General features: G+C 42.0%; 1 protein-coding gene and 1 pseudogene across 4 annotated transcripts in view; one reads left to right on the top strand and one right to left on the bottom strand.

The window, feature by feature from the left end:
• Positions 1–3,476, bottom strand: part of VNN1 (vanin 1) — a 46,310-nt gene extending 42,834 nt beyond the window's left edge. For 2 of the 4 annotated variants that reach the window (XM_045805532.2, XM_045805531.2), the window contains exon 1: positions 3,388–3,476. The gene's annotated coding sequence lies outside the window, so the exon portion shown is untranslated. Of the gene's footprint in view, positions 1–1,348; positions 1,547–3,321; positions 3,346–3,387 lie in introns of those variants that run through there. The other 2 variants (XM_087865498.1, XM_045805538.2) reach the window with 2 other exon arrangements.
• An 8,639-nt stretch (positions 3,477–12,115) lies between these two features.
• LOC123797626 (splicing regulator RBM11 pseudogene) lies at positions 12,116–19,388 on the top strand (annotated as a pseudogene).
• Positions 19,389–19,759: the final 371 nt, after the last annotated feature.

Below are 19,759 nucleotides of genomic sequence, written 5' to 3' on the forward strand. Positions count from 1 at the left end.
AGCAATAGCTGCCCAACCAAGATCCTCAGACACTCTGGCCAAAGTTGTTCTTGATAATAAAATAGCCCTCAATTATCTGTTGGCCCCAACTGCTATCCCTGGATTAACACTCCTGGGGAAGTTAAAACTCAGATTACAGTATGTGAGTGATATTCTAATCTGTACTCCCACAAAAGAAATATCTGATAGTAATTCTATAATCTTACTTAATTTACTGGCAGACAGGGGGTATCCTGTCTTTCCTAAAAAGGGACAAATATCCAAACTAAAGGTAAAATATCTGGGATATGAGTTAACACCAGGTCACCAGACCCTGTCTACTGACAGGAAAAAGGCTATATTAGACCTTGGGTCCCCAACCACACAGAAGCAACTTGATACTTTCCTAGGCATGACAGGTTTTTGCCACCTGTAGGTTCCTAGATTTGGGCTCTTAGCCAAACCATTCCATGATTCAATTAAAGCCCTAATGAAGAATCTTTACTCTGGACTAAAGTCCAGCAGATGGTCTTTCAAACATTAAAAATTAAGCTTTCAACAACCCCAGCTTTGGCTTTACCAAATTTAGAAAAACCATTTACTTTATATGTAGCAAGCTTTGGGAGTCCTCAGCCAGAAATTAGGAAACAAAATAAGACCAGTGGACTATTTTTCAAAGACCTTTGATGATGTAGCACAAGGGTGGCTGGCTTGTCTTCGAGCGGTGGCTGCGACAGCCCTCCTGGTGGAAGAAGCTTCAAAACTTACTATAGGACAGTCCTTGATAGTAATGACCCCACAAGAGGTCCAAATTGTCCTAGAGACCAAAGGACACCAATGGATGACAGGAGGCCGACTTACTAAACTCCAGGCTATGCTTTTAGATACACCTGAAATAATACTTAAAACCTGGCAAACTTTAAACCATCCTTACAGCTGCTCCTGACCACCATGCTTCTGTGCTAGAACACGACTGCTCGGAAATTACTGATCTTGTTTATTCAAGCAGAGCAGACTTGAAAGATTCCCCTATTGAAAATGCAGATGATGTTTGGTTTACTGATGGCAGTAGCTTCATGGATAAGGGAGAAAGAAAAGTCAGATATGCTATAGTTAGCTTAATTAAGACCAAGGAGGCAAAAGCCCTTCCAGTGAATACTTCTGCCCAAAAGGCTGAATTAAGAGTACTTACCCATGCTCTTCAACTGGCAAAAGGCCTAAAAATTAATATTTATTCTGATTCCAAATGTTTTTCTGGTGCTACACACCCATGGGGCAATTTGGAAGGAAAGAGCATTATTATCAAGTCATAATTCCCCAATCAAATATGGACCTGAAATAATCACCCTTCTCAAGGCTATACACCTACCTGAGGAGGAGGCTATAATTCACCTCTGAGGACATCAAAAAGATAGGAACTTAGGGGCGCCTGGGTGGCACAGCGGTTAAGTGTCTGCCTTCGGCTCAGGGTGTGATCCCGGCGTTGTGGGATCGAGCCCCACGTCAGGCTCCTCCGCTAGGAGCCTACTTCTTCCTCTCCCACTCCCCCTGCTTGTGTTCCCTCTCTCACTGGCTGTCTCTATCACTGTCAAATAAATAAATAAAATCTTTAAAAAAAAAAAAAAGATAGGAACTTAGAGTCTAAAGAAAACGATTTGGCAGACCATGCAGCCAAGCAGGCAGCACAAAGTAAACAAACATTAAGTCTTATCCCATCTTAACCCCCATAAAATCCATAACTCCAGTCTACTCAGACCAAGAGATTCTATATAGCCCAGGAGTGAGGACAGTGAAAAAATACACAGGACTGACTTGTTAATCAGAGAAAAAATCTTCATACCCAAAAATAACCAGTGAAAAGTTAATACAAGGTTTATACCAGGCTACCGATTGGTTTGCTACTGATTGGACAAGGTGACCCAGAATTAGATGGCTACCTCCAAATGGAACCCAATGGTTATGTGGATCTAACCTATGACCCTGGCTTCCTCCAGGGTGGATAGGTTGTTGCACTTTGGGTTTTGCTTAAATTCACGGACATATTATCAAAACCATCACTACCCAGCTAATCTTCCAAATTTAAAACAACGATGGGCAGCATCAACATTTCACCGGTATGATCACTTAACATTTATCTTCGCTCCATCAATGGGACTACAGAATGTCATTGGGCATTTGGAGCCCTTAATAAATAGACCGTAAAAGCACTACATGACTCAGAAAGCAGCATTTCCTACTTAATGCTGACTTCACACAGATGCGTAAAGCAGTTCTACAAAATCGAATGGCCCTGGATGTTTTAACAGCTGCACAAGCAGATACATGTGTCATTAGCAACACCGAATGCTGTGTATAACTCCACATTATCAGAGAAATGTAACAAGATTGCTCAAAGATGAATACTCTCTCCCTCTCCTTTAATGATTGGTTAAACTCCTGGACTGGAGGAAAATTTTGGTCAACTATCAAAGGTCTTTTTGTTGGGCTCCTTTGTTTCATAATAATATTAACCTCAATTTGTTGTCTCTTCCTGCCTGGTGCCTAGACTCCTTCACGGCCGTAACTTCAAGCCGACAGCTAATCCTTTCTGCACAAGGAGATTCGTATATGTCCTCTACCTTGGATTTGACTGCCTCTGCCTTTTGTAACTCTCTATAGAAATTCCCCAACTGACCAGTGCTGGCCCATAGGTAGAGACATCTCTACACCCCTATTCAGCAGTAAGAAGTTACAGAACATAAGACCTTCTACCCTCAGCAATCTTAAAGATTTAAGGGTCAAAACTGTTCAGGGGGGAAATGATGAGAACAAAGGCAAGAGAAATGTAGATTAAATTAAATTTCCTTACAGCACAGCCCCTTGATAAATATCTGAGACGCGCAGAGAGTGACATTCCTCAAGGAGCCCACAGATGCCTTAATGTTACTGCTTTGCTAGAGACTAAAACCATCCTTAGCTTGACAGCAGCCAGACCTCCAGGATCCTTTAAGTCTTCTTTACCATATAGAAATCCCTTTAGAGACTTCTGTTATCTCTACTGCCCCCTCAACTCCAAAATATATAATCAAAGTCACATGTCACAATCACAACTGCATCTCTTTCTGCCCACGGATCCTGTTGCCATGTTTTAATAAAAGCACCTTTTTGTAGCAAAAATGTCTCAAGAATTCTTTCTTGACTGTCGAGCTCAACGAGCCTGCATACGGAACCGCGACAAAGTGCCCTCCAAACATTGGGAATTATCCCGCTTATAGTCATCAGAATAACCTCGCTGCTGCATTTTATTCTTTCAAAAGCTTTCAGGGCATCAGAACATCAGAAAAGGAACCGAAGATGACTGACCTAAAGAATGGAAACCTGAATTCGTAACCTGTAAATATCCCAGAGAAAAAGGGAAAAAGTCATGACCTGTGAACGCCACACAAGGCATCAGCAAAAGTTTCAGCGCTTCAGAGCAGCGGCTGAGGCGGGCGTTCATGCCTTAAATTTTGACCCCATCTCAGTTAGGCTGCAAGTCTTAACAAAAGGAGGGGACTGTTAGCAGGAAAACCACAGGCCCAAAATGGCATCACGTGGGTTAAGGCCCCAAGTCAGTAAACCAAGACTTAATACCTAACCTACCTGCAGTTGCAACACCCCACGGATATAACCTTTCACCAGTCAACAATGAATTTCCTGGTCCCTTCTAAAACATTCACTGATAAGCCCTACTACTCCCCTTAAGAGGGCAACCTTGCCTGAACAACGCATTCCTTGCTAATAAATTCCTTTCTTCCTCACTTTTATGCCCTTTCTCTGCCTTTAAAAACCTGTCTCTTGTCAAGCTCCTGGGAGCTCCCCTCTGCTTGCTGAATGGGGGTGCTACCTGCCTGATTCATGAATCATTTAATAAAGCCAATTAGATCTCCAAATTCACCCGGTCGAATTTTGTTTTTTAACACTGGTAATCCAGTAAATAAAGTTTCTGAGTTCTGTGAGTCCCTATAGTACATTAACCAAACTGAGGGAGGGGGTCCTTGGACCCTCCTTTCCATAGCCAGGTAGTCAGAAGCACCAGGTGACAACCTGGGCTTACAACTGGCATCTCAAGTGGGAGAGGGCAGTTCTGTGGGACTGAGCCCTTCACCTGTGGGACCTCTCTCCAGGGATGCAGTGTCAGAATGGAGTTGAATTATAGGACCCCCAGCTGGTGTCAGATAATTGCTTAATGGTGTGGGAAACACAGATCGGGATCGTGTGTCAGAACTGTGGGACCGGGTCAGAGTTATAGGGTGTTCTGTATGATAAAAGATGAGAAGTCTGTCTCTGTGCTGTTACTAAATATATATGCCTAGATGTTAATATTGTTAAAAAGAAGACAACAGGCCCAAAATGGAGTCACTTATTCTAAATCCCACCAACACTTAATACCTAACCTAACTACAGCTTCAGCTTCTCCCAGAAATGTGAACTTCAACCAGGCAACCTGGAATTTTCCCAGGGCCCGCACTAGGAATTAATCCTCAAGCTCCCCTTAGGAGAGCCACCTTGCCTGAAATATAGCACTGTTTGATCATTTCTTTTTTCACTTTCTGCCTTTAAAAAGGTTCCCTTTTCTAAAACTCAACAAACTTTTTTTTTTAATAGATGAAATGTTGCCAGATTCAAGAATCATCGAATGAAGCCCACATAACGTTTCAATTTACTCCGTTGAATTCTTGTTACTTAGTAATATTTAGTGACTAGAACACTTTTGACTTCCTTATGGACATTAATCCAATTGGTAGTCATTTACAGGTTAAGAATATATATATATATAAATTTTATAAATAAAAGTTTTATAAATAAAAGTTTTATAAATAAGTCCTAGGACTTAATAAAACTTTTACTTTTTTAATACTACCCCTAACCATTATCCTGTGGCTTGAACTGGCTTCCATAAAAAGAAAAAAAATTATTTTTGCTCACCTGTAAATTATACTCTGCAGCCTCAGATATACTAGTTGAAGCCAGAATGACTTCCCTCTCCAATGAAAGAATGTAGGAAGACACTGCTCTGAGGACTGCGGTCGGTCAGAGCTTCTCATTCATAAGTCACTGTAAATAAAATGAGAAGGGCGGGCAAGAGGGGCAGGAGATAAGATAAGATTGGGTCAACGAAATAAAAAAGCTTGTGGTATTAAAAGATACGGATCACAGCAACTTCCAGAGCGGCCGCTGATCCTGCCGTTCCCAGGGCTAGAGAGAGGGAGCAGAAGTCTCTTCTGTAAGATGCATGGGTGATGAGGGGTAGTGAGGAGGCTGGGGCCACCAGGTCCTTGTACGCCAAGCCAACTTGGTACACCAGCCGACTGTCTAGGAGAGAGAGGAGAAAAGCCTGGAAAGAACCAGCACAAGGCCCTTAGGATCTGAGTATCAGAGCCTTTGGAGAGAGAATCCAAACATGATGGGAGCAGAGATAAAGGCATTATCTGCTGCCCAGAATATCTCTAGCCTCCGGGAACTGTGTTGCATTAAATGGAATGGAAATAAACATCTGGGAAAAGTCTGGGAGAGCAATTGTCATATCCTTTGTGAGGAAAAAGTGTCTCCAACTCAGAGCAAGCCTCAACCACTCCCGCAGGAACCCGAGAGCTCCCCGGCTCTCAAGTGTCTCTCTTCCCAGAGTTAATGAGTGACCAATGGAGAGGAAAAAAGAGCTTGGGGCCCCGGGCTGAGGGACCAACGGTGACCAGGGGAAAGGTGACAGGGTGGCCCTTTCCAAGGAAGCTCCCTGTCTAGCACAGACTGCCACAAATCTAAGTATCCAGGGGGCTTGCTTTTACAGTGGAGTAATTTCAGAAGGGAACAGGGTATGGTCTGAAAGAGATAATTGTTTTCTTTTTTATTTCGTTGTAAGTATCTAATTCCCATACAAATGGAACTTAAGAGTAGAATAAAGAGATCATGGAACAATTTTAATTAGTTAAAAAGTTGTTCCTAATTTTTTAAAAAGTTATTCTTAATTACTTTACAAGATGACCTTGTTTTGTAACTTCCTGTATCTTAATCGACTAGGATCGACTAGGCTCCGCATATTCAGCCTTCACCCTGTGTATTTACAAGTGATAGAAAAACATGTGCATACATTAGAGTAGTTAAGACTAAAGTTTTCTAAGGCTCCCCTCCATTTAAATACAGGTCTGGCTATACATACCCACACTCACACACACTTCCGTCGCACCTACTTGGAGGATAAAGGCAGCTCCCACAAATGAGTTGGTGCTAAATCAAATATGTAAAATGTAAAACAGGCAAGACACATCCACTTTTTACATTTTAAGTTTGTTGTTTCAGCCAGTTTGTGATATCTCTTCCAAACAGACGTGAAGCATTTTTTCTTTCTCCCTTTCTTTGCCAGCGCAATCCTGAAAGTGTGCCAGTGGGAGGACATTGTGATCGTCTCCCAGGTCCTTGCCCTAAGCGCGGAGGGTCCTTCTCAAACACTGCTCTGTACAGGGTCATAACTAAGACAGGCAGAGAGCTTGAAATCTGATCAAAGAAAGCAAAAGATTCACTCCAACGCGAGCTTGGGTTTCCAGCCCAGACGCCCTTCTCTGACAACCTCCCTCTAAATAGTAACTCGCACGCAGGATTTGGTGTCAGAAACCGATGTGTCAGATCTAAAGGTCAATAGGAGAGAGATTTGGGTGAAAGTGCATCAGGTAATCTGTGGCAGAGGTGGTTAAAAAAGATGATGTATAAAAAAATTCTTTTAACTCATGAAATAGTATCATTATTGCTCTCGTTAAAACAACTTCTTAAAATAACATACCCATGAAACAGGCCGCAGGTGCATTCTTTAATGTATTTAACTTGGGCCTTCTACACCATGCGAATAAAGAGAACATTGGTTGCCATCACCCACAGTCGATATTTCTTTTTTTAATTCTCCATAACCCTACTGTTGCCTTGGGTCTCAACATCATATTTATGTAGAAAAATGAACCCCAAATTTTCCATCACAGCTTAAAGATATCTAGAAACACAACTTCGCTTCCATATTATAGCTTCCACTTATCTTTAAAGTTTTGCCATATAATGTGAGCCAGAGTATTGCAATACTGTGTCATAAAATTTATGACATTGATTGTCTCGGATTCCTCCTACCTCAGAAGGTCTCTCAGGAGCAAGCTGACTTCCACGGAGAGTGACCTGTGGGAAAACATAACGCACTGCCAATGTGGCACCAAGGGAGAATTCTTCAAACTTTGTGAAAGCTGACTCCACAGACTCCCCACAAGTTCTCAGTCAGTGGTTTGACTCTTCAGTAATGTGCATATCTACGTAGCAAAGGAGAGACAGAGGTGGTCAGAAATCTTGGAAATATTTTCTTCACAAGAGACACAACGTCAAGGAATAGAGGAAAATTTATTAAGTTGCATCTGTCAGGGAGGAAGAATTTCCTGTGCCCTTCGTGGTCCTTCCAGTCAGACTAAGAACCAAGTAGACATGAGACAGATTAACAGGAGAAAGCCAAATTTAGTTTGACTTATGGGGAATCCATACAGACATGGAAATTCGAAAGGCGGTCAGGCCAAATGAGGTACGTATGTCATTCTGAAGTAAGGAGAAAGGCTAGGGGCCTGGGACTTCAAAGAGTTGGAATGCAATTCACAGGAAGATGAAAAAGAATAAACATTTGGTAAACAAATGTTTGCTGTGTCACTCAGAAACAAACAGACGTAGACCACTTAGCTCCAACAGGCCTTGTGAGGGGTTCCTCCCTGTCAGCCACTCCTAGTCCGTGTCATGACATAGTTCTCTACGGTGATAGGTCTCCTGGCGCAGATCCTCTCTCTCAATTCTTCTTAGGCAGTTGTGGCGGAGGTAAAGAGCTTTTTCTGAATCTGCTGGCTTTTGACTGCTTTTTATCTCACAGTAATCTCCATGCCTGCCTTTGTTCCCTAAGGCTCTGAAGCAGTCTTTTCAAACTACAGGTCAGAGCCATTAGTGAATCCTAAAATCAATGAGTCAAGATTAACTTTTTTTTTTAATAAAAAGTGAAATGCAATAAACTAGATTTTTATTTTTATTTTTTTTTTTGAAGATTTTATTTATTTATTTGACACAGAGAGAGATAGCCAGCGAGAGAGGGAACACAAGCAGGGGGAGAGGAAGAAGCAGGCCCCCAGCGGAGGAGCCTGATGTGGGGCTCCATCCCAGGATTCTGGGATCACGCCCCGAGCCGAAGGCAGATGCTTAACAACTGAGCCACCCAGGGGACCCAATAAACTGGATTTTAAAAGTCAGAGTTCCATTGCTCATAATTAGAGTTATTTCTGATGGATTGTTGAAAGGCAGGCAGGCAGGGAAAGCCCCCCCCCCCCCAAATGCCCTAAGAGGAAACCACCCTTAAAAGGGTTTTAAACCACCCTGGAAGGAGCTCTCCACCCTTTCCCATGTGACAAAAACCTGATTGGATGACAGGTGCAGGGAGAGTTAATCAGATTAAACCAGCCCCAGCCGGCCAACAAGCCCATTAAAAACCCCTGGACTTAGAAACTCTGGTGGCAACCCCTCTGGTCCCCTCCCTCCTCTGGAGCTTTGTACTATCACCTTGCTAGCGCTCAATAACCCTTACTTCGCTGCCCACCACTCTGTCTGGTCTACCTCTTCATTCTTTGAAGCGGCGTGACCAAGAACCCCAGTCCCCAACCGAAAAAAAATCCTGTTAACATTTCTAATTCTAATTTGAATTTATTAATAAAATATTTGTTTAAAGCAAATCTATTATACTTCAGTCACACATCTTGACTGCCCTGCATCATGATGGGAAATGAAGTTCTTACTCAGCACTCTAGTTGAAGACAGTTTGGAAAATACTGCTCTAAAGATACCTGACACTAAACGAGAATGCATGGAAGTTGCAGCCTTTTAAACTTGAGTCTGCCTGGCCGAGAACGAATCAATCTGCTTTATGTTTTACTTTGCAGCCAAGAGAACTAACTCTGTTCTTGCTAAAACTAACAAAGCATTCTGGGGGGAGGGGGGAACTTCAGTGATGAATGTTAGCATTATAGAAATTAATTAAATCCAGCATAATTTTTAAAGAAATGCAGCGCTGATCTAGCAAAAAAAACCAAAAAACAAAAACAACAACAACAAAAAAAACACAAAAAACGAATAAAAAAATCCATTCTAACACTTTGAAGCATTTTTTACCTGTAAGTAATATTGACCTCCTACTGTGTGCAGTCCATCAAAAGCACCTAGTGCATACACTTCATCTGTTCGCTTCTCGAACATCTTGTCAGTTAAGTAACAACACTTGCTGGCAAACTGTCATTTCCTGTGTTTCTCTTAAGCTCAGGGAAAGTGAGCTCATCAAAATAAATCATTCCAGGAAAATTTGACTGCTCAGACAAGAATGGCCTGACACTTCTGGCATAAGCACTCCAATCCACAGCTGCAGAGTAGGTGGGCTCACTTCGAGGCCGGGACTTCAATTCTGAGAGCATCAGCTGGCCACTCTCTGTTTCCATGTCGTAGTGATACACTTGCACTGCTTCCGGTGTGTAGATTCCACTCCCTATGGAAGTACATATTTAGAGACTCGGGTATGCAATGCTGTTGTTGCCACTGGTTCAGAGGTTCATTCAACTCTCAAAGTGAAATTAACGAGCTGATCAGATGGTCCGCCCCAATCCAAAAAACTCTTGGACTCTCTCTCTCTTTTTTTTTTTTTTTAAATAAAATACGTTTTCCTGGTGGTTTCCACTGGTAGAGCCAATACCCAACTCTTCTAGAAGGCAGTCGTCGTAACAACAACTTGTTGAGAACTTCCGTATGCAGCTGTAACAGACATGGAACAGACTGTAAGGCAAGCTCCAGTTTCGCAAGATGCAAAGGGAGAATAGATACATGTGCTTATGACTGTGTTCACTTGTTTTTGACCAGTGGCCCTCAACTTTTATATTATAAAAGAATTTCAGCAGGAACCACCGTTGCTGGTTTTTCGTGGAAAGACTGTCAAATAGTCTGAAGTGTAGGAACTTTATCTGGCCACCTTGTAAAACACAGATTATAACATGGTCAATAATGATGAGTGTCCACTGAGTTGAGTCTCTGGGCCTCTCCAGAACGTGGCTAGTGCCGTAGCATTCATGTGCTGAAAACCAAAGATGCTAGGCTTCGGGCCATACAATTTGTTCATCTCTATAGAACCTGCCCATTTTTTAAGTGAAGTCCTCTTCCCTAAATACTTGTACTACTATGTCACCCAAAATCTCATTTTCAGGAGATGGTTTCCTTGTGCCTCTAAAAAGCTAAACATGTTTAAGATATTATAGTTGTCATTTATTTAACCCGAGTCTCTGACATTTTCTTCTCCCTTTGCTCCCACATCTAAATTCCTCATAAAGTTTCTTTAAGACATCTCTTCCTGTTCTGATGTATTATGCTGAGCCACATTCTGCTTTAAATTTATCTCCCTACCTGCCACAATGGCCAAAGTTGCTCATTCCACCCAGAGCCATCACATGAATTTTCTCTGAAGTCCAGCTCCTGTTATGTCACTTAGACTCCAAAAAAGTCAGTGATTTTCTATGTTTAAAACACTAATTCTACAAATGTGGTCCATGCTTCATGAGGGGTAAGCAAGTTGAGTTTACAAGATATTCAGATAAATACTTGTAATAGTTACAAATCGGGGCACCTGGATGGCTCAGTCAGTTAAGCATCCACCTGATTTTGACTCAGGTCTTGATCTCTGCATCAGGAGATGGAACCCCGCGTTGGGCTCGCTCTCAGCATGGAGTCTGCTTTTCCCTCTCCTTCCACTCCTCCCCCTGCTGTTCTTGAATGTCTTTGTACACATGACTAAGTCTATCTAGAACGCTCTGACCGATTTACCCAGCTGGCCCCTGAGATCTTTGCTGTCTTCCAGGGTAAAATGGACACATTCTTGGGCCTTAATATTGATCACAGCTTTATCATTCTATGACTTTTATTATAGTGTTAAATGAGATGCTTGAAAATGCTTAGCGCAGTGTAAGGCATTTTCTGAGGGTTCCAATTTGGTGACCTCGGTAATGAATGACGGTGATGCTAGTGATACTCTGTCTCCTCTTCTAGACGGTGATCCTTGAGAAACAGAACATTCGTGCTATTCATTATCACCATCCAGCTCAAGGTCTGCCTGAGTAGGCATCCAAAAAGTTCTTTGACTTAAGATCAAAGAGACACATACAAGGATGTTCAGAGAAACTTTATTTATAATAGGAATTAATAGTAATAATAATTGTAATAAATAAATAACCAAAAATGAGAAAACCTAAGCATCTGTTGAACAGACTAAACCACAGAAAAAGGTCCAGAGACAAAGACCGTTGAAAATGATGACTCAGAGTCAGCTAATGTTCCCTCTTGGTTCAGCTCGTTACTAAATCATATAAACACCTGCTTCCATGTGGCCACAAAGCCTGTGTCCTCACAGATGTGCATCCGAAGTTCATGATTCCCACAGTCCTTGTGAAGTGAAGAATATGGCAGGTCAGAGGAAGTCAGACGATGGGCCCTTTGCTTTTTTACTGTTGGCTGGGGGAGAGGCCCTGACAGCATACCTGGAACCACCACTCCACCTCTCCACACTGTTTGTTATTACATCGTAGAGTTTACCCAAGATTTCAGGGCAGCCAGCCTGGCCATGCTCACCATATTCATCAACAGGAGAAAGGACACATGGATATTGTTTTCACCAATGCACCAGACAAGATGCAACCAGGAAAACGGAATCCACATCAATCATTTTAAGAGAATTTAGCATAGGGATTTGGTTAAAGCGGTATTTGATGAATGCAGGACATGAAAGGAACCCTTGGGTAGCAAAGAGAGCAACTGCAGAAAGCAGCTACCACTCCTAGTGTGGGTGACCAGAGGAAAGAGAGGTGTTAGGGGCTAGAAGCTTTCTGGAGGAGCCCGTGGAGCTGAGGCTCCAGCCCCGACGTGGGTGTGCTCTCCAGCTGGAGCTGAGAGCCAGATCCAAAGAAGAAGAACCCTAGGGAGCTAGGACTCTAATCTCTGGAGGAGGCAATGGCTGGTGCTGGTAGTTTTGAAGAAAGGCAATGACACTGGTTCTGTCACAATGAGAACCAACTGAAAATTAGACGCATCTGCTATGCGAACAAACTACAGCCGCCAGGTGATTGGGACAGGTGAGCAGAGTCCTGGCTCACCTCTTCCATCCTTCTGTATTCCTCTAGTGCCCCCTATTGGCAGAGTCTTATAGGGACCCAGGTGGCAAAGGAGAAACAGGTTTGCTAGTCCTAGCACCATCACAAAGAATATAGAAGGGTGGGTTTGGAGCTAAGATTCTTTTAAAAATTGAAATTTACTAGTATTTTAAGAATTGATTGACAAAGATACTCTTTTTTTAAAAAAAAGATTTTATGTATTTATTTGACAGAAAGAGAGAGCACAAGCAGGGGGGCGGCAGGCAGAGGGAGAGGGAGAAGCAGGCTCCCCATTAAACAGAGAGCCCAACGTGAGAGCCAGGACCCTGGGATCATGAAAGTGAAAGTACCATTAATTTATATTTATAAAGAGGGAAGTATTTACAAAACATAAAACTAACTGCCAGCTAGGAGGCTCTTATTTAATAATCTTATGAATATTATGCCTGACCACTTTTGTGAAAAAAAATATTGCAGTTCAATGAATACAATCAGAAAGGATTATAAGGATTGTACAACATGTACCATTGATAAAATCGGATATTAAATTCCAAAAAAACCAAAATTCAAATATAATACAATTGTACCCTTTTGTTGTAGGAAAATAACTAAATTAACTCTCATGAGAAACATCATAATACAATACACATTTCATTTATTAAATTACAAAAACTAGCTAACAATTTTACATGATTTACATCACGTTTATTTTTAGAAGAGGAGAACAATTTTAAAATATTTGCTGCTAGGAAAATGCACTACTGTATAATATCAGGGAAAAAATTCACCCAAACTGACATTCTGACTTCCCTATTAAAGACTAAGAACGCATGCTCTATAAAAGCATGATTTTGTGCCTCGTTTATTCACTGCTGAATCCTTAGTGCCCAAAGCACGGATTGTGAGCTGCTGCTCTCTGGTGTCAGGCCGGAGAAGAAATCAAGGCCATTGCTTAGCCAGCCCCAACCCTCGGTAACTAAGCTTACTCCTTCCTCCCTCCCTCCCTCCCTCCCTTCCTTCTTTCCTTCCTTCCTCCCTCCCTCCCTCCCTCCCTTCCTCCCTTCCTTCCTTCCTTCCTTCCTTCCTTCCTTCCTTCCTTCTTTCCTTCCTTCCCTCCTTCCTTCTGAAGTAGATAGTAGGAAGAAGACTCTCAGGCTGGTGATCGTAAAGATCATCTCTCTTATAACCCAGAAAAGATATAACTTTCATTTTGTTAAAGACAAATTAATCACATAAAAGAGTTTTAAGAATACACATGCATTATGTGACCTCTGATGCTTTCCTAGGACATCCATATTCTCCCTTCCCTGATTCCAGTCCTACCATGCAAGAGATTTTTCTAGTTGTTTTTTGTTTAGTTTTTTTTTTTTTAATTTGGGCTTTTCAGCAAAAGTCATTCAAATACTTTGAGACAGCATAGTAGAGTAGCAACAAGTAAATACAATTATTCTGTGCTTTCCCTCATACTGAGATAAAGTTCTTGGTGAAGGAAAGTTCTAAGGGCTATAAACAGGTCTGCTCATATTTTCTGCTTTGGATAGAATTTTCTATTTAAGAATAAACTTCTTACCTCTATAACATAGAACAATAAAAATAATTTTGAGAAAATGATCAAGCCCTTTTGTGGAAAATGTGAGGGGATAGATATTTTTAGAATTTTTAGTAGATTGTACAATAGATTATTAGTATGCGATTATACTATACATATAAGTTTGTATATAGTTATTTTATTAATATAGGTCATTGGTATAATATAATCTATTCCTATGTAGTAGATTATGAGTGCCTTTAGAGAGCATAGAAACAAAATGCTCAGACTTTATAAGACAGGAATCTGAGGCATAGAGAAGCAGAGTAACTTAGAGAAGGGTATGCAACTTCTCACTCCTGATTCCAGAATCTTCCCCTTATCCAAGATATCATGCATGTGTCTGTGCTTTGATTTAATGCTTGCATCCAAGTGTCTGAACATTGGAGCCTTTTAAAGAACCCAATTTAAAGTGACCTGCTTGCGATTACCTGGGTGGCTCAATCGGTTAAACTCTGAACTCTTGATTTCGGCCAGGTCATGATCTCTGGGTCGTAAGATCGAGCCCCACATCGGACTCCACGCTTAGCGGGGAGCCTGCTTGAGATTCTCTCTTTCCCTCTCCATCTGTCCCTCCTCCTCCTCCCCCACTAAAATAAATAAATAAATCTTTAAAAAAAAATAAAGTAAAATGACCACCTTAAGGACTCTCAAGCTCTTCCATATCTCCAAGAATTATTTAGATCATGACCTACTTTCATGCGACTTAACTCACCAATTAATACTATTTCATTATCTCTTTTGCTTGGAAGCAGACAGACAAGTTAGTGAAGATGAGCTACAGTCTTCTTTTTGAGGGTAGGAACAGAAAGAGCCATATCAGCCTTGCATGTCTTAGTGTCCCCAGATTTCCTGGATGATTTTCTTCTCTTCGTGGCTATAAAAGAGAGAAATGGTGTTAAATAGGGGTTTTGGCTGGAGGGAGAAAGGGTCAACGGCTTCTGATGTGAAGTCAAGATAGTGACCAAGTTCCCTTTTTTCTCCGCGGCATTTCAAAATTGTCTCATCAAAATTGAGATGGGAGTAACACAAGTAAAAGCATGGAAAACAGCAATTTAAATATAGAAAGATCTTTGAGATATAAAGAAAAAGGGGATCGCATCTTTTAAAACATTTGCTATAGAGGTCGTTGATACTATTTTAAGTCTTTAGAAGTGAAAGATTCAATTCAAGACATAGAACTTCCAAGAAGCTCTTCCTGCCATGGGTCCTATCCCAGTGCTTTAATAAAAACATCTTTTTGCACGAAAACAAACAAACAAACAACTTAGAACTTCCAGAGTTTACATTTTCATGTTCATAAAAGTGATCAATTAAGTAAGGCTTAACTTCTTTAGTTTAGCTTAGTTATAAAATGTTACCTAGTCACAGGGAACATTGATTAATCATAATTTACTTCAAAGTGCTTACTTTCTAATTTACCACTTTGTGATTAATGGATGTGGTTTCAAGGGTGAAAAGTTACAACCGATTCAAAATTATTTGGTCAAAGAGTCACTATAAAAAAAAGTCATAGCTCAAATATTTGTTTCTAATTGTGCATCTGATTGTCTCTTAGAACAGTGTTCAACTGGGTTAGGTTTTACATCGGTAATAAGGAAAACAGAAGTGATTTCTGCTTTGCACTCTCCTTCTTTGAACCTCTATTACTCACCTAGGAGTTGAGGTAATCATGCCTGCTCCATCACCATTTACAAGGTTATTCGGAGAGGCAAAGATACATCAAAGTCCTCTATAAGATTATGATGGGATCACAATAATTAACAAAAAGGAGCGACAATTGAGTCATGTAATGATCCTGACTGCTTACTATTATATGTTACGTTTGCAAAACTACTGTTGTTCAGTTAGACAAATCTAGTCTACATGAGGTGCTGTGCCGGGGGAACTGCTGGGGAAGGAACGGACCCCAGAGCATGCCCCGCCCCGCACAGCAGGTGCACATCCTGGCACAGCAAAGGCGCCACAGAACTCAGCCACAGGAAGGCAAGGAGCAACTCCAGGCTCTGATACAAGCGACAGGACCTCCGGGTCTGGTCTCTCTCCTGGATACGAAATGATAATAAGTGAGTTAAGAAATAAAGTGTTGGAAAAAGCACGTACAATTATTGAGAGCATTTCCTCAAAGGCAGCAGGGATGACCCATCAAAATAGAAAGCAAGAAACAGAAAAACACACAGGCCCTTCTTTTATAAACGATTTTCTCTTGATGCTGTATCCAGAAAAAAAAAAAAAAGGAGAAGAAGAAGATACTGTACCCCAAAAAAGAACATGATGATAAAGAGCAATGTTACGGTCCTGCCCCCACACTGGATTCTTGCATGTGTCCTTTGCAAGACTGTTTGAATCAGCCTCTGTGAAAGGAAACGTCAGCTTGAGCAGAACCAGCCTGAACTTGTGCAGAGCCAGTCTGAACTTTCTGCACTTGAGTGGGCATTCATCTCTCGGACCGTTAATGCAACTGAAGCCACGAGAGGAGCAGATAACAATGATGCGCGATAGCCCAGGGCTCCCTGAATGCCTGCTGGATGGACAGAGCTATGCCACAGGAAGTTGCCACTAGCTAACTGTTTTTGACCTATAGCAGCGGCAGTTTCATGTGGTTCAATCTGTCCTGCTGTTTCCTGCCCTCAGAAGTTTAGAGCTGTGAATGCTGCGCTACAGAGAGCAGGTGCGCGCTCCCATGCTGAGCCCTCTCCGCGCCCCCCGCCCTGCCCCGCTTCCTCAAAAGAAAAGCTGTAACAGGCTCCCTTAGTGATTTCATTTGCAGATTGTTAACTTTCTTAAAACAAAAAAGATGTTATTTATTTATTTATCGGAGAAAGAGAGAGAGAGACAGCACAGGCAGGGGGAGTGGCAGGCAGAGGGAAAAGCAGACTCCCCAACCAACAAGAAACCTGATACAAAACTCAATCCCAGGACCCTGGGATCATGACCTGAGCCGAAGGCAGATGCTTAACTGACTGAGCCACCCAGGTGCCCCCAGATCGTTAACTTTCCTTCTGACCCAACTCTGCCAAAAGTTCATTGCATTCACCAACAGGAACTTTAAAAAATTCTTTTGGTTAGTGCTATAGACTGAACGTCTGTATCCTCCCACCCCCCAAATTAATATGTTGAATCTTGATCCCTAGTGTGATGATATTTGGGGGTGGAGCCTTTGGGAGGTGATCAAGACATGAGGGAGAGGTCCTTGCCAATAGGATGCCTACTCTTACAGAAGACTCCAGAGAGCTCCCCTGCCCCTTCTACCCAGCAAGGACACAGTGAGAACTTGGCAGTCTGCAGCCAGGAAGCAGGTCCTCACCAGACGCGGAATCTGCAGGGGCCGGGTTCTTGGACTTCGCAGCCTCCAGAACTGTGAGAAATGAAGCCAACCAGTCCACAGCCTCCTGTGACAGCAGCCTGAACTGACCAACACAGCTGGATTCAAAGTGAGGATGACTGCCACAACGAAAACAAATCCGAAAGAAATGGATCCAAATTACTTGTCTCATTTATGAAGCTGTTGCAGAAACAGGCATGTGAAAGGATAGGATACAAAAATGAAACTGAAATCTCAGAAACTTACAGAGGAAAAAGACAATAAAAATAGAAAAGTGTCGAGCTATGGTACGTTTACTGTTCCGTTAAGCGATATGACGGTGCCACAAGAATTCACCATAATTCACCTTGTTCATTCTCAGTGAGCAAGGACATAGCAAAGCATGTCTGAGGCCTAAGATAACTACTTCCAGGTTCTGTCTAAATGAAGCCCTCCATCCCCCTGGGATCTCATCTGCTTGTTTTTTTCCCCAAAGCCTGAGGATCCTCCAGTCACCCCTGACTTTCCGTTTTATTTTATTTTCTGGGTGAGCAGCAGCTGGGCCAGAGGATTCTGCTCCAGGAAAGGGAGTCTTTGCTTTAATTTCTGGGATTTTCCTTCAAGCAGTCATAGAAGCCAAGTTGACACCGGCAGGGTGGGATTGCATCACTTCTACTGAATGATGACCAAATGGCCAGGAGAAATAACGGAGCAATAGAGGCTGGGCATTTTTTATTTCTCAAGGCCTAAGCTGACCCTTCAATTCATGTCATATTCTTTCCCTTTAGCACATTGTTCTTTTATGATTACACAGATCTACTCTAGAACTTTCCTCAAAGCGGAGATAACTAAATTCTGTATGGCCTTGCATCTAATTACTGTTGATGTGGGTGACATGAATTTTTTCTCACTATGGTTATGAGTCATGATGGTTTCAGGTTACGGTTAAGGACATACACCCTGAAGCCAGAATGCCAGGTTTGAACCACTTTCTAGCTGTGCGACTGTGAGCAGGTTATGTGCTGGTTTTCCTCATCTGCAACACAGTGATAATGTGTGCTAAGTCATTTTTGCATTATTGTTATTGCCTCAGGCCCACAAGACAGGGGCCCCATTATGAGGGCAATGCCCAGGGCATCTCTGAATGCACTGAGTCGGAGGCCCACCTGTTCCTAACTACCAACTAGTTAAAAGAACATCAGTTAATCCACATTTTCTATTTTCTCATGGTTCTGTCTCTTTCCACAAAGTCTTTCTTGTTTCCTCTCTTCTATGTTTCTACGGAAATTGTTCAAGTCCATTTCTACTAGGTAATCCTGATGGCCTTCCTTCCAACGTAGATTCTCCCTCTGATCAATAACTCTCTATCCTTATTTCTTGCATCATTCTATCTTTTTAAACCTCACACACATACAATAAAACTTACCAACAAACTGGATCACTCATACATTGCTGTTGGGAATGGAAAATGGTACAGCCACTCTGGAAAACAGCTTGGCTGTTTCTTAAAAAAAAAAAAAAAAAAAAAAAAAACTATCCACAGCCTGGCCCCCTCCAGGATGGCACAGTAAATCAGGGAGGTGGGGCAGGGTCACTGTGCCTCCTATATCCTCTTGTTCCCTGCTCTGGAAGAGGAGATAGGACCGTGTGGAGAATTTAGAGACCCCAGTGTAGGAAGAAGCTCTTCATGAGCTATTTCCTCCATTTCTTGTGGGTTGCACCAGTAACTAAGTGACTACATGCCAAGACAAAGAAGAAAAGCTGAGGTATTGTGCTTGTCTGCTTTGAACATGCAGATTCCCAGTCTTATGCCATAGCTCTGCTAAATGGAATTCATTTATATGGAAGATCAATTAACATGCAATATCTGTTTGGGAGTTCTCGCTCTTCTCAATCAACTAACCATAGTCTTGAAAGCTGTGTTAAGATAAATTCACTAGCTACTGGAACGAAGAAGTTGTGGACAGACCTTAACAGTCCCATGCGGTTATTTTTTCCAGTTAATAATGCTGCTTTACCTCAAGAATTTGTTTTCTTCCAGAAGCTTTGCAGTGGCATGCATATAACCCAACGCTGCAGTCCCTTACTGTCAGATGGCAGGGCCGCTTCCTAACGGACGCCCCTGGCCCCTCACCACCATGTTCCAGATCCAGAGATGGGACCCACCTCTGAGGAACAGACTTCCCAACAACCAAGTGACTCTGATTTTTATCAGAGAAGTAAACAAAAGAGGCAAAAGCAAACCAGTAATGGCGATAGAACAGAAAACAATCGAGGAAGCGAATATGGCCCCAAATTCCAAAAGGGTACAAAGAAAAGGTATTAGTATTATGTTCAGATGAAATCTTTATCTACGCTGTTGTTTTTTATAAAATTTTATTTATTTATTTGACAGAGAGAATGAGAGAGCACAAGCAGGGGGAGCAACAGAGGGAGCGGGAGAAGCAGGCTCCCCACTGAGCAGGAACCCTGGTGTGGGACTCAATCCCAGGACCCTGGGATCACGACCTGAGCTGAAGGCAGATGCTTAACCAACTGAGCCACCCAGGTGCCCTGAGAGTTGCAACTTTTCCCAATGAAGACTAAATAGGCAGGTTTTAGTTTCCTTTAATACCTTAGAAAAATATTTTTTCAGTCTAAATATGTTGTTTCGAGCCTTACCCTTGAGGACATATAACCGTGATATCAGAGGAAAGA

Source organism: Ursus americanus, chromosome 11 (genome assembly GCF_024610735.1).
Source record: "Ursus americanus isolate L20-20 chromosome 11, mUrsAme1.1.p, whole genome shotgun sequence".
NCBI classification, from domain to species: domain Eukaryota; kingdom Metazoa; phylum Chordata; class Mammalia; order Carnivora; family Ursidae; genus Ursus; species Ursus americanus.